Source organism: Hylobates moloch, unplaced genomic scaffold (genome assembly GCF_009828535.3).
Source record: "Hylobates moloch isolate HMO894 unplaced genomic scaffold, HMol_V3 SCAFFOLD_4, whole genome shotgun sequence".
Taxonomy (NCBI): domain Eukaryota; kingdom Metazoa; phylum Chordata; class Mammalia; order Primates; family Hylobatidae; genus Hylobates; species Hylobates moloch.
Window position 1 is genome coordinate 46821050 of NW_026652279.1, and position 20793 is coordinate 46841842.

Below are 20793 nucleotides of genomic sequence, written 5' to 3' on the forward strand. Positions count from 1 at the left end.
GCATGTTCAAATTAAACCAGGAAATGGAAGCATTATGTACTATATCAATACACCTTTGGGGAGAAGAAAGAGAAAAGTAAATTCAGAGAGCAAAACTGGCTTTGGATAAGAAAGTCAACTGGGCAATAATATAGCAGAGGAAATAGTTTCATTTTAAAAAGCATTACTGTAATGCTTATTGAAGCAGTTGTGAAAAACCTGAAAACCATGAGTTTATGCAAAGAGACATTTTTGGAACTAGAAAATAACAAGAGGTCTATAACAAACGTATGGAAAATTTCTAAACATTTAAAACCTGTAATTGAAAATTCAGTTAATTTAGTTTAACAAATTACTTAAAATTTAAACTCCATTGGCTGTATTTTGGCTTAAATGTAAAAATTCCTAGTCTATAGCTGCTAATATATTTTATATCACAGATAGGCAAAAGTCTATGCCTTAATTGAAAGGATGAAGCCTTTCATATCAGTCTGAAGCCAAAAGTTATACACAAACTTCTTTGCTTTTTTGACTTGCTTGGATCAGATACTGATCAGGTGCTTTGCCTGGGTACGGACTTGAGAGTTTTACTGTTAGCTTTCATCAGCTTTTTCAACATTGACCTTTGACCATGAAAAATGAAGACAAGAACGGCCTTGAGAAACAATGCTGCTCCGGTTCTAAATCTGGTTCCTCGGTGTAATTGTATATCATACTTTAATTTCTCTAACTGGCATTTCTCAAGTTTAAATTAATTTGAGTTCACTATGAATTTAACAGAAATTGACAGAGTAGAGACGAGTACCTCATGCTGAACTATATAGGAAGGACATCGTGAAGGACATGTTGAGGGCATAGGAAAAGCCTGATATATATGTGAAAATATTTCAGCTACATGAACATTGCATGACACATTGTAGACCCCATAATTGTTTGCTGAAACAATGTATATTTATTTAAAATCTTATCTCATTGTGTGAGACAGTATAATTTCTGCATTATTTGGAAGTGAGGATATATAATGGAACCAGACTAAGGAGGAATTTGAAAACCAAGTATATACGACTTGATACTGTAAATCATTAGGAATTATTATAGGAAATAACTAGATGATTACCAAATATTTGTTTTATTATGGTGTGTAGAATGATACAGAGATAGATAGAGGCAAAGGATGATATTTTATTCCAGGCATACTTTTATATTAACCAGTTTCTCATTCCCAGCCTAGCTTGGCTGCATTGAAATGAATTTCTTCAGAAAAGTCTGTAGGTCTAATGTAAAAAAAAAAAAAACTGCCTTAATTATCAAGCTTCTTCCTAATGTTATCTTGTATTTGTGTTTCCATTTGCCTTGAGTTGTACCTTCTTTTCTGTATACCTGATATTTAACCATATTTTAGGACTTTGAACATTCTGCTTTATTTTGCCCTTTTATACTTGTGTCTCACTGGTACCTGCCTGTTTGCATTTATTTTAGGGAGTAATTCAATAAAAAATAAATGGAATGAATTTATAACTAAAACTTGTTCTGCGCAAACCATAAGGATGGGATTTATTTATTTTATTTATTTTTTAAGTCAGCCTTTGCTCTTCATGGAATTACTCAATGTATAAAGATTGGTACACTAAAAGCAAATCCTGCATTACAAATTGGTTGCTGTCTTTGGTAGCAATCTGCCAAGAGCATATTTCAAGAAAATAGTCATACTGCAAATTTGGCCCCTTGCTGGCCCTCACTAAGTATGCATTTTACTTTGACATGTTATTTCATAGAAATGATTTAGGACTAGAAATTAAAAATTGTATCAACTGGTGTACCTCTCATCAGACGAATTAGGAATAGCAGACAATCCTGCCTTTGAGAAGTTATTATGATAATATTGCCCATTTATACTGTTGTCTTGGTTGCCTTTGGAATATAATCATTCACATATTTATCCCATGAAAACTATTTCCAAAAGGGAAATGAGAGGTCAGCTTTTATTGTATAATTCCACATTTACTAGCTGGTGGTACCTTATTTTTTCAATTTTTGGCATTGACTCTGGGAAATTTACTGTGGTATAAAACTGCCAGCTGCACAGAGGTGGGGGCCAGTTTTGTCAGCATCTTATGAACAATTCACCAAATGAATTTTTCTGGGAAAACCAGTATGAAAGTTCCTTGCATGGTAGTGAAGAGGTAGACTTGTGTTAAATATAATAACACACAAGAAAAACCATCAACTCATGAAAGATTGAACAACTCATGAAAGATTAAAGCTGGAAATGGAACATGGTCTGTAGGAATCCGAACTCTGCAACTGGATTGACGGGGGCATAAATCCTGGTTCTGCCACTCAGTAAAAGGGTGTCCTTTGGCAAATTACTTACTCCCTCTGTTCCTTAGTTTACACATCGATAAAATGGGTATAATGATATTACCTACCTCCTACAGTTTTTATTAGGTTTAAATAAGTAAATACAAATAAAAGCACTTTGAACAGAACCTGAATATGGGGACTGCTCAAGTATTTGCTGTTATCTGTTAATCTTTAGAAGTAAAGATGAAAATTAAATAGCTTTCTCTTTGACTCTGCCTTCTATTGTTACAAAAATATAAGAAGAAAATTGTCATTTCTAAAATGTGGAGTGATTTTAAAGCAGCACTATTTTGTTTCAAAGCTCAAATACCTTGTAATGCAATTGTCCTTAAAGGAAACATATTTAACCTTTAACCAAGACTAAATTAACCAGAATTGTTTTTACACACCCCTTTTAGAAGAAAGGATACAAATCATAACAAAATAGCTCATTATTAGTCCTGTCTTCAGAAGGAACTTCATTCTCCTTTTGTCCTGGGGGTTACTGTATGAGTGCAATCTCCTATGTCTAAGTATTTAGAATTCTGTAAAATTAGAAAGCAAGGGGTTTTTATGTCGGTCTCCGGACCCCTGGAAATTTCATAAAAAATTTCGTGATCATATGCACTTTTCTAGAGAAAAAAGATTCTTGTTTTTTTATCATCATCCCAGAGGCCCTTCCTGACTTCCCAAAAGTTCAAGAGCCATCCTCTAAGGCAACATAATTTTTTCATTTTAAGTGAAAGATAAAATTATAATTCCCTATTTACTAAGGCAGAGAAATCTACTAGAACATCTTATATTTTTAGTTAAAACGATCTAAAAACAAAAACACTTTCCCCCCTGGTGAACCCTTAGCTAACATTTAACTTACCAACTTACCCTTAGAACATTTAACTAACCAACATTTCAGGTAATCAATGGTTACTTGCATCAAGCAGCAATCATTCTTCAGTGATTAGCTATGCTGGTGAAAATAGTCCAGTCTTATCGGGAGAAAATGGTGATTTTTGAATTTATTCATTTTTTTCTTGAAGTTTCAAAATTATTAATATTTTTATAGTTTCATAATTATACATTTCTTATGGTATACTCAGGAATAAGAGTATTCTATAAATGCTTACTTCAAAACTATTATATCAATCTAATATAATTTAGTAGTGAATATTTCTGCTCATGGTGGAGTGAAATATCTGACAGAAGACTAGGGAAAGCTGGAAGAAAAATAATTTTACTGACCTGTGAAATTTTAAAAAATGTCTTCTATTTTTTATCAACTTATGTAAATGTTTAAGTGCATATTTACTTTGGTATTTTAAAATTGCCTTTACTAAAATGGCTAAATAGAAGATTTTTAAATAATTGTTTTATGGATCCTTAGAAAGGATGTACATTTCAAGCCCAAAAACTTTAAAGTTTTTAGTTGAAGGGGATTAAGTAAATAATTTAGAAGTGCATTGTGTTTACCTGTTAATAATTAAGCAGGTTAGATTGTGTACTTTTTATAGTCATTGAGTTTTAATTTATTTATTTGTTGGTGTGTTGGTTTTTAAGAATTTATTTAAGGCATTCTGCTCTTGGGAAATAAAAATAAACAGAGTGAAGCTTCACATAATAAAAGGGCGGGCTCAGGTTACTTTTAAACAGACAAGTAAAGAAAAAAATTGATTGTATTTTAGAGTTAAAAACAGTATTTAGTACCTAATCTTTCTGTACTTTTTCCCTCTCTTTAGAAGCGAACCTGAAATACCGAAGAGTAAGTATAACTGAGTCAGTGAATGGTCTTTTGTTGTTGCTCTCGAGCTCCAGCTCCATGGAGTTTGACTTTATTTCAGATGGCTTTAGTATGGGGTTTAGCCAGACCAATCTTATGAAGGGTTCTTTGAGAATATACCATAGAACTTACCAGATTTCCCTGGTGTTTTAAAAACTCTAATAATATATCCAAATCCAAAATGAATACCTCCACCTTAGGATGCATGATTACGGATGAACTGAAATTAAGGCTTTTCCAGTCTTTGAAGGAATGTATCCTTGTCTTCTTGACGATGGAACTGTACAGGTTCTTTATGATCTTTCAGGATCATCAATTGGCTTTCATTTGCCTTTTAAAATAAAATACAACTAAACCTTATGTTTAAATTTTTATTTAATGAAGACTTGTTTGCTATAATTATTAATAGAGAATGGTCTTTAACAGTTTCTATTCATTTTGTACTCATTGGGAAAGTCTTATACAAAATAATGTCCATTGAAATAATTAACCAGAACTCATAGTTCATATGTTGTAGGGTCATATGTTTTGAATGACATGTTAAGGACTATGGATTGAAAAACATTTCTTATATGGGAATGAACAGCATGATTTTATAGCTACTTAAAATTTGCTTACTTTAAACTTTTACTTAATTGAAATTTATACTACTCCTACTTCCAAAACTGATTTGGAGCATCTTACGTTCTCATGGCATATTTTGTCTCTCTTTATACAGTAGTGCTATCATTGAAATCGATGAACATTTTATCTATTTTCTCTTGTAAAAGTATGTTCACAGTATAAATGTAACCTCCAACTTAAGTTTTCTACATTCCAGGCTGTGCTTTTCTTTGAAAATGTAATTAGAGATGTTACCAGTTAAAATTTGGTTGCTAGGAACCTAATAGATACCATTATGGGTAGTTGCTGTTATATTTATAAATCCTATTTTTCTTTCTTTGTTGTTCTCTTTCTTCCCTTCCTCACAACACCTGCCCTTTCTCCTTTCCTTCCTTACATTTTTTTCTTTAAAAAAATCTATGCAGTTAAAAAGATTTCACCAAAAATGACAGATAGACATTTTCAAATGTCTTTCTTAACATTCAGGAATTCTGATAATATAACATTAAATTTTTCTTTCCTGAAACATAAACTAGGTGCCTTCTTTTAGTACTTTTTATGTTTATAGAAAGTAATTTGTTTTTATTATAGAAAATTTGGAAATAAACTCTAAGAAGAAAAAAATCTGTCATAATCTTAAGATAAATTCAAAGAATAATGTAGTTTGTTTTTTACAGTCACATACATACTTTTTCTAATACACACACAAACACACACACACAAACACACACACACCTGGTACATACAGATCTATACTTATATATGCATATAACCAAAAGTTGTGCATAGTCTGTATTTATGTTATATAGAGAAAAATTATTAAATATTGGTATGTTATCACTTTTACCATTTTATAACCTGTTTTCTAAGTTTAATGATATATATTTTCACTTGCCATGTCTAATGAACACTTAATATCCTATTACATATAATTTATCTAACCAGTTCACTATTCTGGAATATTTTAGTTTATTTAATTTGCATTTCTTTCATTGCTATTGCAGATTAATATTATTTCATATGTATTTTAGCTTCTTATTTCACCTTATTACTTATAGGTATTATTTAGAATTAATAATATTTAATATTAATAAATAGTATTACTATTTTATATATAGTTTAAAATATATTTTATATATGTTTAAATATATTTATAAATGCATTCCATATTTTAGAAAAGAACTCACAATTCTATTGTGAATTGCCTATTCATGTATTTTGCTCATTTTAAAAAGTAGAATAATATGTTTGTTTATTTATAAAGACTCTTAACCCAATGAACATTATACACTTTAAAAATATTTATTTTTTGTTGGCCTCTTAATTTTGAATTTTGTTAAAGATGTTTTTTGCCTTACACATTTTTTTTTTTTTTTTTTTTTGAGACTGGTTCTTGTTCTCTTGCCCAAACTGGAGTACAGTGGCAGGATCATGGCTCACTGTAGCCTTGACCTCTCCAGGCTCAGGTGATCCTCCCACCTCAGCCTCCTGAGTAGCTGGGACTACAGTTGTGCACCACCATGCCCAACTAATTTTTGTATTTTTTTGTGGAGCCAGGGTTTCACCATGTTTCCCAGGCTAAAATTTTTGATTTTAAGTAGTAAAAATCGTAAATCTTTATGCTTATATTATATACCATTGTGTATGTACTTTAAAAGTCCTTCCAATCCAAGCACTTTGGGAGGCCGAGGCGGGCGGATCACGAGGTCAGGAGATCGAGACCATGGTGAAACCCGGTCTCTACTAAAAATACAAAAAATTAGCCAGACGTGGTGGTGGGCGCCTGTAGTCCCAGCTACTCGGAGAGGCTGAGGCAGGAGAATGGCGTGAACCCGGGAGGCGGAGCTTGCAGTGAGCCGAGATTGTGCCAGTGCACTCCGGCCTGGGTGACAGAGCGAGACTCCGTCTCAAAAAAAAAAAAAAAAAAAAAAGTCCTTCCCATGTTGGAGTTCAGAAAATTATACATATGTATTTTCTTAGAGGTCCTTATATTGAGTTTTATTGACCTGATTTATATTTTAGTACTGATAAATATTAGAGAACAGAATTTATTTTTCCACATGTAATCAGTCAGCTATCTTAACATTGTTCATGGAAATGTTACTTGTAACATTCACCCCATATCTGAGTTCCCCTGGCGTCTTCTACTGATCTATCTCTTCCAATGCCAATATCACACTGTCACTTATATTTCACTCTTTGGAAAGAACCTACCTTCTTCTCTGTTCCTTTGCTACAAGACTCAAACCTAATGCTTGATGTTTTCTCTGTTTAAATTTGTTTTTTAAGTTTGTCAGTCCCGTGGTTTGTTGTTAGTGTTTTGAGCTAGCTTTAAAGCATCAAAACTACCAAATATCATTTTAGTTCATTTCAGTACAACAAAGATTTTTTTGAATATTTGTTATATAACAAGGCTTGTGCTTGCATTAGGAATACATAAATGAATCAGATTTCTGTGTAGCAACGCCCCTGCACTGGAAAAATGTGTTAATCTGATGGAGTCAGATAGCATGTAAATGGTAAAGAGATTGGCCTCATGTTAATAACTTAATTTTCTTCTGATTCTTTCTTATTCTTTTGTTATCTATGACTTCTTGGACCTAGCCATTTAATATATTTTCCCCTTTTTCTTTTTTTTTAAATTTAGGAAAGGTGAAATATTATGTGAAATTGATTTAACAGAGTTAGATTGACTCAGGCATATGAAAGATGGTGACTTTTTCATATTCATGTAGTCTCTTTATTTTCTAATTAATGAACTGAAAATTGTGTCTATTTTTGTTCTCTAAATGTTTATTGAGCTCTTGCTAGGCACTATTTAAGGAACTTTAAGGAAAATAACAGTAAATGCCTTTGACAAAGTAATCTAGTGGGGAAATTCACAATTTATAAAAATACTAGCAATATAATAAAAAGTATTGAGTAAACTGTTTGGTATATGCTGGCCATTATACTAGGCAAGGAAATATGTATTATTTAATCCTAAAATAATTCAGATGATCCTTCAGATTTTTTTTTTTTTTTTGAGACGGAGTTTTGCTCTTGTCGCCCAGGCTGAAGTGCAGTGGCACGATCTTGGCTCACTGCAACCTCCACCTCTTGGGATCAAGTGATTCTCCTGCCTCAGCCTCCCAAGTAGCTGGGATTGCAGGCGCCCGCCACCACGCCCGGCTAATTTTTTGTATTTTAGTAGAGACGGGGTTTTGCCATGTTGAGCAGGCTGGTCTCGAACTCCTGACCTCAAGTGATCCGCCTGCCTTGGCCTCCCGAAGTGCTGGGATTACAGGTGTGAGCCACCTCACTCCACCAGTCCTTCAGATTTTTTTGTTTTGACTGTCTTCTTTACTTGATTCAGTTTTCTTCTTATTCTTACCTCCGTTGAGAAGCTTCCCTGTCCAAATCTATCTAAAATATCAGGCCATGTAACTCTCAGTGTCATTATCTTGTTTTATCTGACTTCATAGTACTAATTATATGACATTATAAGTCTAACAATTTATTTGTTTATTGCCTGTTTCTCCTGTTGCTAGAATGAATATTGAATGGAAGAATAAACAATGCATTGCAGGAGTTTGTAGTTGCTGAATGACAGTTTAATTTGGTATACATGATGTAATTTCTTTAAGCCTAAATTTCTCATCTGTAAATAGATACAGATTTAGTGCCTGTTTTATTGGTTAGGTTGTTCATTCATTCACTGAGTACATATTCATTGATATCCTAGTATATGGCAGGCACTATTCAAGAAAATGGGGTTACAGTGAAAAAGACAAAGTGCCTGCCCTTATGTTACTTCCATTCTAGAGGAACAGACATAATAAATTAATAAAAATAACTTTTGTAATATATCGTGTAGTGGCCAAATTAATTTTCTCAAAGGTGTCCTCCACCCTATATCTATGATTAGAACATGTTTTCTTTTCTGTTCCTAATCATCCTATTTCTTCATCATTAATTGTTCTGGTTTCACTCCTCCTACCAGTTACTAACTTTTAGCATCTCTCCTAGTTTGCAGATGCAGAATAACTGTAATAATGCTGATGCACCCCAAATATAACAGGACTTTCAGATTCCTTTTCTGGAACCTATTTGTCTATTAGTGCAGCCAAACCTTAGGTTTGTTTTGGTTTACTAGTGTGGTTTGTTGTTTGCAAAAATATTGTGCATGCATATTAATAATATAGTCAATTAAAATCCTCAGGTTTTTAAAATTTTAATGGGCATTTTACTGTAGATGTACTAGATTATAGAATCAAGCATATGTTTATGTATTGCATTTCCATTATTAAAACTGCTTTTGAAACTTTGAATGGCTAAATCTCTGTGGAGATTATTAGTAAATTTGGCATCAAGGTCATCATTGAGATTTCATAGCAAATTTAGAGATCATTTTCTAATGGGAACACAACATCAAATTCAATTTTTAATAGGAGAGCTGTTTTTAGTTAAATCTTTCTATAGTCAAAATCACCAAATTGGCTTTAAAGTAACCTCAACATCCTGCCTGTTCCCATCCAGCTTCAATTCTATACTAAAGAAATTTAAAAGCCACCCATCCATTTGTTTGGCATCCTTGCATCTAAATATGGGTAGGACCCTACTATTAGCCTTTCTGCTAAAACAGGAAATATTAAGCCATGTTTTAATGTCAATGCCTTAGGTACTAAGCTGTACCGAACATGTTACCCTTTGCATCTTTATTTCTTTCCACCCATTTTCTTTTTATTTTCTTTGGGTTATCTGTGTTTATGCATATATCTCTAACCTTACCTACTATTTTGAGAATAGGGCTTGTGTTTTATCTCTGCATGCTTTTAAACTCACCAGTGATGACCAGTACATTATACATCATAGATCTTTGCGAACTCTGTTAATAAGAACGAGCAAGTAAATAGGTTAAAAGCAATTTGGGATTTGCTTTTCCTAAAAGAAATATGAAAATAAAAATGCAAATATCCTTATGAGTTAAGATAACTTCTTACGATACTATAGCAAACACCGTGCTATCCCTCCTCAAAAATGTATATGCAGTGGTTTAGATTGTATATTTGGGCCACGTTTTACTGAGTACTTGTACACATATGAATGTGTTAGCTTTCAGTTTTCTTTTTAAACTATAGATATTAGTTGGCATACACAAACTAAGCTACCTGAGTCATAAAGATATTACAGAAATGCAAATGTTTTCCTTGGCAGATTTCTAATTTTAAGTATTCCTTTTTTTACAGACAAATAATAAGAAGTGTTAAGAATTGCCTTTGGGACTCTGAAGGCTGAAGGTAATGTCCAGTGATATTTTCCTGAATGGACTTTATCTTCTTGAATTGTCTTATGATATTAAGGTCTTGGATTTGCTACCTCAAATTTTCTTATATTTTATTGTTTTTCTTTTACTGTCCTTAAACACATTAAATATACTTTTCTATGTACACCTAAAAATAATATGAAATTGTAAATTTAAAAAGTAGAAATTTTATACTCTTTATGAATATTTCAGCCTAATTAGGTGTTGCTATAACTCTTCTTCCTTCTATTTCGTTATATATTATGTCCCTCTGTCCTCCCTTTTTTTTTTTTTTTTAACTGGTTTGGAACTCATGATTTTAAACTGTGTTCTTTCGTTAAATAGACATATTGGCTTAAAGTCAAAATGTCAGTAACAATTTCTCCTGAGGAAGAGCTTTACAACTAACTATAAGAAATAAAATTGTATTTGTTGGGGACAGCGAAACTCTCCAGATGAGATTTAGTGGCTACTGAAAGAAGTCCAGAATTTCAGGCAAGAAGTTTACAATAGACTTGTGTGGCTGCATTGTGTATAAAGAGCTCATAGGGATTGAAGGAGGCTTCTTAGACAAGAGGGGGCTGTAATTATTTTGCTTCTTACATGCATGGTTAGATTTTCCAGCGAGACTAACATGGTAGGGTAATTTATTATAGAAGAGTAAATCACAGATTACATTGGAGGGCGATGGGGTGGTGCGATCCAACCATCAGTTTTGTGAATACATACACTTAAGCATGTGTGATAGCTTGTTTTTAATTTCTTTACACCAGTGCACACCTCAAACATTCCGTTTAGCAGTGGGATATGCAAATTGTTCCAAATGCAGCAGCAGTACTTTCACCTGAATGTCAGAACTGTCAGAGAGCTTTAAATCAAATCTTTATAACATTTTTTAAAAACCAGCCAGCCCCAAGATCGAGGCACCAAACTCACTGAAAAAAACTTCATTCTCATATTTCCAGAAAGCTCCTGTATGTCAACAGGGTAATGTCAAAGTTCTAATTCACCTGCTTTCTGATTTTAACCTTTTAAGGATTTTATTTTATTTGGCTTAATTACGATATTTTCTACCAATTAATGATAAATGCCCTGATTAATAAAACCAAATGTCAGAGAAAATGACAACTTGATGAAAAATTAATACTCGGCAATATTTTAAGGTACAGAAGTACTAAAGATGTACTCTTAAACCTCATATTTCATTAGCTCTTTCTGAAGGTAGTTAACTAGAATTCTCTTTGCACTTAAGTTTTCACAGCCACATGTACAGATACATTTTAGCAATATAATTTTCAGTAATTTTGTGCTGTTCTTTTTATTATTAGCTATTATAGTTAGAAATATACTTCTAATTTTTATCCCTGCCTTGCCCCATAAGGTTATTTATTTTTATTCACAAAATCAAGGTAAAGTATATTTTGGAGTGGTTATGAGATTAAGTTACCATACTAAGAATCAAGTTAGCAACCTGTCTGTGTGAATGTGTGTGTGCGTGTGTGTGTGTGTGTGTGTGTGTCTGTGAGAGAGAGAGGGAGACAGAGAGAAATTAAAGAAACCTCGTGGTGTAAAATTAATGTTTGGTGATTGGATGTCTGCTAGACGATTTATTTGGTTATGAACATTTCAGCTTTTATATTTAAAATTATCTGAGAGGGAGAAAGAATATAGCTTTTCTTTTTCTTTCTTTTTTTTTTTTTTTTTTTTGAGATGGAGTCTTGCTCTGTCGCCCAGGCTGGAGTGCAGTGGCGCAATCTCGGCTCACTGCAAGCTCCGCCTCCCGGGTTCACGCCATTCTCCTGCCTCAGCCTCTCCGAGTAGCTGGGACTACAGGCGCCCACCACCACGCCCGGCTAAGAATATAGCTTTTCAAAGTGGAATAGATTTTAACATGATAATTTCCATTTTTGTTAAATATGTTTTTTTCCTGAGATTACATTAAAAGACCTGAAGACAAATAAAGAGTGGTAACTTCCTTTTTTTCTTGTATACTATTAACTTTTTGGCTAGCTCAAAAAAACAAATAATATGAAATATGATTATTTTTCTACTTTTACTGGAGATCATGAAGTTGAAAGTTAAAAATATCCCATGTATTTTTCCATCTTCACAAATATCAGGATTTCTGAATATGAATAAAATATTCGATTAAATCTTATGCAGAAATGGTACTATGCAGTTACCAATGGTACATGCAGGATTGTAGTCCATGTTAGTTTTTTATTTTCATATTTTACAGATAAAGCTGCCAACCAAATGAGGGAAGGCACAATGACCTCTTGTGTGTTTGTTTTGTTTGGTTGTTCAGAATAAAAAGACCCACAATATATACTGTCAATAAAATGGACTCACTTTAACCATCTATTCATGTAATGACATGATGTTCATACCTATCAACAAAAATTTTTGCCAGCGAATGTTAGAATCTCCTTTTTCTGTAATATAATGAGAATTTCTAAGTAGGTATTTTAGGCATGTTGCTCTGCATAGTAAGATAAATAGAGGTAAGTGTTGGTCAACATTCTATAACCACAATGTATGCCAATCCCAAGGGAAAACATTCTTCAGTGTAGATTTCCAGTAATATTTAAAATTTGGAGATGGATTGCATTGAATCTCCCTTAGCTGGCTCTAGGTTTTATTGTTTTTGTGTCTTTCCTGGTTCCAGGCATCCTGTCTGTACTGGCAAAGCTGCCTGATGAGGAGGGGCCTCCAACATTGCTGCCCCAATTGCTTACATACCTGCCATGAATAATAGCTTTGTCCACTAGTTAATCATTGCATTGTAACTGTCTCTGATCCATCTTAGCTGATCACTGCCCAGAGGAGTTTAAGTTCCATTGTAACACAAAGCTCCTATTACCTTTCTGTACCTGCATTTTATGTGCCTGTAAAAGCATCCATTCTTCTCATACACCAGTTAAATAAGACATGTCCCTCTTTTTTTGACAGTTTCTAAATTACATATTTAAAAATGTGTCTTTTCCTCCTTGTTTATTCTGTTCATCCTTTCATCAGTTTACTTCTGCATATAAACTTGTGTTTTTTCATTAGTTGCAAGATTTGATTAAGGAATTATTAACACCTATTTTACAATCCCCACTTTTATATATTTTTTGTTGAGATATTTGTTATTTGGGGGTAATTACTATAAGAAAATGTCATCCTTTCCCTAACATGTCTATGGACAAAGGAGAAAGACTGGAACCCCCAAAAATCTCTAAGAGATCTTTGGTCTTACATGGTTTGATCCTAGGAATGAGGGCAACTGGCCCAATCTTACACAGAATCTTTAGTTTTAGGGAGTTGAGTTATGATTATTTAAACTCAGTGCTTGAATTAACACACATAACAATCAGCTGATACACTTTGAATAATCTGAATCTTCCGGAAAAATAAACAGCGTTAGAATATCTCTCATCCAACAAAAGAAAAAAAGTAAATATGTTTTATGGTGGGCTTAAAATATATAAATTCCCAGTTTTGATACTCACAATTGTACCATATCTTTTCTCTAAATGGCTTGGTAGCACCTTTGGAAATTGCATAATCTTTTTTTTTTTTTTTAGACGGAGTCTCGCTCTGTCACCCAGGCTGGAGTGCAGTGGCATGATCTGGGCTCACTGAAAGCTCCTCCTCCCGGGTTCATGCCGTTCTCCTGCCTCAGCCTCCCAAGTATCTGGGACTACAGGTGCCCGCCACCATGCCTGGCTAATTTTTTGTATTTTTAGTAGACACGGGGTTTCACCGCGTTAGCCAGGATGGTCTCGATCTCCTGACCTCGTGATCCGCCCGCTTCGGCCTCCCAAAGTGCTGGGACTACAGGCGTGAGCCGCCACACCTGGCTGCATTGTTTCTCTTAAGCCTGTATTTTATTCTGCTATCTCAAGTAATTGATTGAGCCCTTATTGGCTTGAAAAGATTAATGCAGCTTCCAGAGTTGACTAATACATAACTTATGTACCAGTAGAATGATAAGTTTTTGAAAATAAGAATCATTTACCTTATTTGCTTTCTTTGGAAACCTGTTTATTAATTGAATAAAATGTTTTCATGAAACACACTAATAAATGAAGCAATCAGAAGGTATTAAGAAAAAGCATGAACATTGTCCAAGATTTATAGGTGGTTTGTGTTTCTTGCCTCAATGCTGCATTCATGCTTTCTCCCTGTCTACCATTCCCTAAAATACCCAGGTCTCTTTTTGTATCCTTTAGTGATGATAAGATGTTTTTTATTCCTCTAATGAAGTGGGAAGTAAATTAACACACTTCTTTTTGGGAATTACATTACTCATTGTAGTACCACTCAACATACCTTTGTAATACTAACCCGTACCCACAACTAATTAGTGAATTTCAGAATTAAGGAAAATCTTAGTTGTGTGGTGGCTGTATGTTTACCAGTGATCAAGGAAGTGTTACTAATACACTCGTCAGTATCAGAAAAGAATTAAGTACACAAAGGGCCAGATGGTCGAGCCCAGGACCTATCAAGAGCCCAGTATGTGTGGGCTGGCCCAACAGAATGACAGAAACATTTACCAGGCTAAGTGGAATCAGAGTTAAGCTTTCACTTACAAGAAAGATAATACTTTTCAAATGTGTTTTCTTACCATATTGTGATTTACATGTGCAAGTCTCATTTGTACTGGTAATATTTGAGACCATATATTTCCCTGTGTATGAAGAACTATGCATTTACATGTATCAGAAAAATCTCTTGGTACATGAAGTATTGGGTTCATAGTTCAGCAGTTACCATGTAAGCATTTTTGCTGGTTCAGAGAATCCTACTTTTCTCTCCTACAAAAATCTATAATTTTACTGTTATAACATACACATTATACTTTCTTATAACTGAATATTTGTCTCATCCAATAGATTGCCTGGCTCATGTTATAAGGTACCTGGTTATAGAGTATTTGCCATAGTAATGGTTAGACAAGGAACTAGTAAATATTTGCTTAGTGTTTTTAACACTATTATAATAGTAGTTATAATAAGGTTAAATTGGAGAAATTAAAAAGCAAATTCCTTCTCTTTCCTGTGATTTAACTGACTTTACCAGTATACATATAGAAATATCCTGTTCCCCACTATACTTTGTATCCCTTTCATTTTTCATCTGTTTTAATTTATTTTATTATATAATTGTGTACTTTTGGAAGCCATTTTAAATCTTTTTGGTTTCAAGGATCGATGGATCGGTGAATTGTTGGATGGGTAAATTGATTAAATACAGTGTACATTTTTAGGGATTTTTCTCTCCACAATTGCACAAATAATACTAGAGGAGATTAGCTAACTCAGGCCTCCCTTCTTTCTTCTGTCAACCCCTTCTTTCCATTTTCCAGCAAATATTTATGGAATGTCAGCTCTGTGCCAGAAACTTTGTAGATGTTATAGATAACTGTTGAACAAAAGAGACTTAGTCTTTATCCTTGTGGAGGTTATAGTCTAATAGGGAGATACAATAAGCACGTAAATAAATATCAGAGACATAGATGTACTAATAAATGACTATTTTGCTAACCTTCTCAATTCTAGCTTGGGTTAGGGAATTGAGTCTACAGTGGAGAAAATTGTCTTCAATGATCTGCCTTCTTAATACTGGATTACTTGTAGATTAAAAATTGTGGAGAGGCCAAAGTATTTCAGATTACGTTTTAAGGAGCAAGTGCCTTTGAGATGAAGCTAGGTGTGGTAATATTTGCATCCAAGATGAGTCGTAAACACTTTTGTAAACCTGGCTTACTTTATATGATATAGAAGATCTCCATAGACATTTGAAAATCTCAGATTGAAATATTATAGGAATTTGTAGCATTTTAAAATTAAAAAATCATTTCTTTTGATGATTATTTATCAATGGCCCAGAGTTTATTCGGGAATTGGGGTATAGTAATGATGAAAAAAGAGGTGATGATGGAAGTGTGTTTTTTTTTCTCATTGGACGTATATGTGGAGTATTTTTGTCTTCTGATCAGATAGTTCATTATGCTCCCTTTTGGATGCGTGTACTGTTTGGCCTTCCAGCCTGCATGCTCATTCAAAGGCATTCCAAGTCATTATGCTGGACTTCAGCCTTGTTCAGTAAAAGGCCATTTCCTCCATCAGCTGTCCGCTTGGACATACATTCTTCTTACTCTCAAAAATATTTTATATGCATTCAGTTTATATTAGATGCATTTGTCAAATTACTCACAAATAATCAGTTTTTTAAAGGTATAATTTGAGCTATGACCTCTAAAACTGTAAATTATAAGGTTTGACCTTTTTGGTTCACAGTTTGACATAACAGCCATTAATTACAGTTTTTAAAGAAGATTTTATTTCATTTAGAATTTGTATTTTGAAAACAGTTTAAGTATTTTCTCTCTAAGTTTTTGGAATAAATGTGGAAATGTAAATGCATATGTATCTATATATAATATATGCATTCAAATATACTAAATCGATTGCATATATATGCATGCTATATTCAAATGTGTTTATGCATAGTACATTGGTATACATACATATAAAGATTTTTATATAATATCTTGTGAGTTAACACTAAGATCTTACTTATTTTATACAACTCTAGCATCAGGATGAAATCAACTTTTTTTTTTTTTTTTTTTTTTGAGACATAGTCTCGCTGTGTCACCTAGGTTGGAGTGCAATGGCGTGATCTTGGCTCACTGCAACCTCCGCCTCCTGGGTTCAAGCAATTCTTGTGCCTCAGCCTCCTGAGTAGCTGGGATTATAGGGGCCCGCCACTAAGCCTGGCTAATTTTTGTATTTTTAGTAGAGATAGGGTTTCACCACGTTAGCCAGGCTGGTCTTGAACTCCTGACCTCGGGTGATCCACCTGCTTTGGCCTCCCAAAGTGTTGAGATTACAGGCGTGAGCCACTGCGACCAGCTGAGATCAAGTTTTTAAATGTATTTATCAGGGTGAAAGAGACTTTATTACCATTTGAATCTAGGCTTTCCCCCTTTTTTTTTCCCTTGAGGAGGAATGCAAAAGTATGTGCCTACAAAATGCCCAGTGTCTGACAGTAATTTGGAAGTCTTGAAGACCATTTGAAGTAGCATGGTGTGGGAGAATGTAAACTGTTCCAAGTAGTTTTTGCAAATGTACACCGAAGATACTGAGATAGAAAGTACAGTACATACCAGAAAGGTCAGTTTAGGTAAACACAGAAAGATATCCAGATGTGTGAACACTTTGCTGATATCATCAGTGTTTGAAGTGGAGGAATTTAGTATGTTTTTTATTGGATAAAAATAAGATATTTATGTAGCTGAAAATAACACCAAGTATATCGTTTTCTGCTGCTATTTAATAAAATCTATTAATATTTAGATGATTTCTTCACTTCTGAACAGGTTTTCTCATTTTGTGCTAAACTGTGTTCTTTGTTGCTAAATTCACAAAATTAAATCTAAAATACTATGGAGAGATGAATACTTAAAAACATCTGAATAATTATCTTCAAGGTTACACAACCACCTCTTTGTATTTTAAGTATTTTAGAAATGGTTAACTTGGTTTTGTTCAAATTATTCTCTAGGTTAAAACTAGCATGATGTGTTTCATAACAGAAAGTTAATTTAGGCAACAGCACTGAAAGCAAAGAACTCTTCAGGAAAGTGACTCTTCTTATAGAATAGATAGTATTATCCTAAAATGTTTCCCATGAAAAATGTTTTCCCCGTATGTTTGAGTGTACTTTTTAAAGATTTTTTAAAAAAATATTTAACTTTATGTAAATATTTTCATTTTAATTTCAGAATTATGTTACTACCTTAGTTAACTCTAGAGCTTTGAGTGGCTTATGTTTTTAACAGAGTGATGTAATTTTGGAGTTCCTTACTGATAGGTATATGTGAACTTTTGTTTATTTAACCTGTATGTTTTGTACTTCCTATACTGGAAATACCATTTTATTTTCCATTGGATTTGAGATTCAGTGTTGGCTGAACTATTCACTAAAATTTGGGCAAACTACTTTAGTTCTCTGGGTTTAAGCCTACACACCGATAAAAGAAAATGGAAAAAATAACATCTATCTCTTGGGGTTATAATTAGGATTGGAGATATTATTAATAAATTGATGAATTCAATGCCTAGCACATAGAAAGTGTTAAATAGCTGATGATTATTTAAATTGGAGAAATGTTCACCATATTTAGAAAATATTAAAAGTTTTTTAAACAATTTCCATCTTTCTGATAAATTTGCTACACTTTTCTTCATTCACCTTGTGTGCTTCTTTATTGTTTTGCATGTTCTCTGTTTTTATCTACCTAATTTCCCCAAGTTTATCTTTGAACCTGGAATTACCATCTCACCAATACTCTACTGGAAGGGAAAGAGATTATTCCTTAAAAGGAAATCAGTATACTGTTACAAAGAAGTAATTGATGTTCCAAAAAGATGCAAGTATTTGTCATAGGCCATGTGTTTAAACATTTCTAAAATACTATAAAAACAGGATCTAAGCTGTAGAAAGTCTTTTTCTGATTATGTAGTTTGGATGGCATTCTTTTCTTTTAAAACTTATTAGTTTATGGATTTTAAGGAAATGTTTGCCTCTTTTCTTATTTTTCTAAAAGCAAAAGTAAAAGCAAACACTTAACAGAGTAAAGACACAACCTAAGAAATGGAAGAATATGTTTTCAAAATGTATACCTGATAAGGGGTTGGTATCCAAAATATGTAAGGAACTCAAACAACTCAATAGTAAGAAAACAAATAACCCAATTGAAAAATAGGCAAAGGACCTTAATAGACATATCTCAAAAGAAGACATACAAATGGTTAATGGGTATATGAAAAAATGCTCAACATCACTAATCATGGGAGAAATGCAAATTAAAACCACAGTGAGTATCACCTCACACCTATCAGAATGGATATTATCATGTGACCATCAATGGAAGAGTAGATAATAATATACATCAACATGATGCAATGTAAGTCATCTTTAAAGAAGAAAATGCTATTATTTGCGACAACATGGATAGACCTGGAGGACATTAAGTGAAATAAGCCAGGTACAGAAAGACAAATGCTGCATGATCTCACTTATATGTGGAATCTAAAAAAGTCAAGCTCATAGAAACGGAGAGTAGAATGTTGGTTACCAGAAGCTGGGATGGGAGACTGGGGAGCTGCTGGTCAAGGGGTACAAAATTTCACTTAAGAGGAATAAGTTGAAGAGATATGTTGTATATCATGTAAATAAAAATATATTGTATACTTAAAAATTGCTATGAGAGTATACCTTAAGTCTTCTCACTACAAAAATATGTGGAGTAATGCATGTGTTAAAATAGCATGTTGTATATCATAAATATATACAACTTTTTGTTGCCAATTAAAATTTAAAAAACAAAAACAATGTCATGATATATTAACTAAGGGAGAATTTTCAAAAGGCAGAAAATTTCTGAAATTAATTATAAGCAGATTTTTATATCACAAAGTACATTTAATTATTTGCAGATTTCTCAGGATTCCCTGAGGTATAAACCTAACAGCTTCTCTTTCTACTAGCTTCCATTAATATGTTATCATCCCATCTTTCAGATAGACATATTTTAGGAATTTTTTTCCACATGGCACAACTAATTCTTTGATCTAAATGCAAGGGCTTCCAAATTACAATTTGGGAGCTTTGAAATTTGAAAATGTTTTTCAAAGATCAGTAGGCTTAGAAGAATTCAGTTTAATTTGAAGGAATTTATTCAGACCTTATCCTTGTTTAGTAGTGTTATCTCTTTACCTTTTCCTATCCCTCATATTACATAGAAGCTAACACAAGATGACATTGAAAATTCTTAATTCAGTCTCAGTCCACTCTTTGAGCCCCTAACTTCCAAACTCCCATCTCTCTTCCCATCACCCCCTGCCTCCTCCACCCAGGCACATAGTTCTTTCCACACACACTTCACTGTTTGCTGTCTTTTAAATACACTGTGGATGCCATGCTTTCTGCCTTTGCTCTTACTGTTCATTTAGCCTGCTATAGTCTGCACATGACCCAGAAAAAACTGCTATTTCACCAGCAGAGGCCTTATTTATCCTCTACAGATCAACTGATCTTTTCTGTGTCTCCTTAATACATGAGTATGATTTGCCATATTGTAGCATAGTGTTTTTGAGTTTTGTTTGTTTGCTTGCTTTTTGAGACAGAGTCACACTCTGTTGCCCAGGCTGGAGTGCAGTGGCCCAATCTCGGCTCACTGCAACTTCTGCCTCCCAGGTTCAAGCATTTCTCCTGCCTCAGTTTCCCAAGTAGCTGGAATTACAGGCGTGTGCCACCACACCTGGCTAATTTTTGTATTTTTGGTAGAGACGGGGTTTCACCATGTTGACCAGCTGGTTTTGAACTCCCGACCTCAGGTGATCCACCCACCTTGGCCTCCCAAAGTGCTGAGATTACAGGTGTAAGCCACTGCACCCAGCCTATTAAAGTTTTTAACTCATGCCTGGCTCCTTTCTAGATGGTAAGCTTCTTGAGAGAAGAGAGTATGTCATGTTCATTTTTGTGCTTAGCTCAAAGTATTTACTCAATAAATATTTACTAAATTGATTAGGCTATGAATGGACTTAAAGAAACTACATTGTCAGTTGTATACATAATTTATCCATAACAAAAATATAGGAAAAAGGGGTTCTTTAAAAATTTGTTTACTAAATTTCCCTCAGCTTACTATCTGATTTCCTTGAGGCCAAGGTGTTTGTTTTGATGCTTATTTTTATAGTTTCAGTAAGGAAACAAAAGTTTTGTCTTATACACAGCAACAAAGTTGAAT

General features: G+C 33.6%; 1 protein-coding gene across 8 annotated transcripts in view; it reads left to right on the forward strand.

The window, feature by feature from the left end:
- The window catches only part of ZBTB20 (zinc finger and BTB domain containing 20), a 787576-nt gene that overhangs the window by 119167 nt on the left and 647616 nt on the right, over nt 1–20793 (forward strand). For 7 of the 8 annotated variants that reach the window (XM_058437478.1, XM_058437477.1, XM_058437476.1 and 4 more), the window contains exon 2: nt 9928–9978. The exons of the other annotated variant lie outside the window; for it this stretch is intronic. The gene's annotated coding sequence lies outside the window, so the exon portion shown is untranslated. The remainder of the gene's footprint in view (nt 1–9927; nt 9979–20793) is intronic. 8 annotated transcript variants of the gene reach the window in all.